Here is a 787-nt window from a genome sequence, read left to right as displayed (position 1 = left end):
TCTCATCAAAATGGCGCCATTGACGGGGAGTTGCAATGGTGTTGTGTTATTGGTTATTGTACATATGTGAATATTGTGAATAGCTTGATTTTTGGATTGCTTGATTAGTTTTTGCTAGTCTAGGACTTTGTTTCATTATTTTTCTATTAGCTTTTGAATTTTATTTTCTCTTTTCATTATGAATTCTCACTTTGGCTATGAGTTTGGTTCTAACTATGTTGTAGGAAATGAGGGCTACAATGAGGATGTGTATCAAGGATGGGACAATCAAAGGTGGGAGGAGCCATATGCACATGATCAATCTTCATGGCAACAACCTCCACCAATGCACTATGAAGAAGAGCCATTCTATGATGCATACCAATCAAATAGCTATGGTGAGCATCCTTGTGACTTTCAAGAACCACCACCATATGCCTATGAGCCATATCCTCAATATAATCCTCAACCATACTCACAAGCCCCTTCTTACCAACCACCTTCATATGACCCTAATCCATTTCCACCATTCCAACAACCTTTTGAGCCATATGAGCCACATATAGAGCCACCACCACTTCAACCACAATACTTTCAAAAACCACCCCCTTCATATTATTACCAAGATGAACCACCTCCAATGTATGAAAATTTTCAACCACAAGATGAACTCTATTTCCCACCACAACCTCCCATGGAAGAATACTCAGTTCCTCCAATCCAAGAGTCATATGATCCTACTCATGATATCCAAGAGGAACAAGAGTCAAGGGATCATCTCAAGGATGCATTGGATCAATTTCAAGTA

The sequence above is a fragment of the Arachis hypogaea genome, chromosome 19, assembly GCF_003086295.3.
Source record: "Arachis hypogaea cultivar Tifrunner chromosome 19, arahy.Tifrunner.gnm2.J5K5, whole genome shotgun sequence".
Lineage (NCBI taxonomy): Eukaryota > Viridiplantae > Streptophyta > Magnoliopsida > Fabales > Fabaceae > Arachis > Arachis hypogaea.
The sequence above is the reverse complement of the archived record's forward strand: the minus strand, read 5'-3'. Positions refer to the sequence as shown.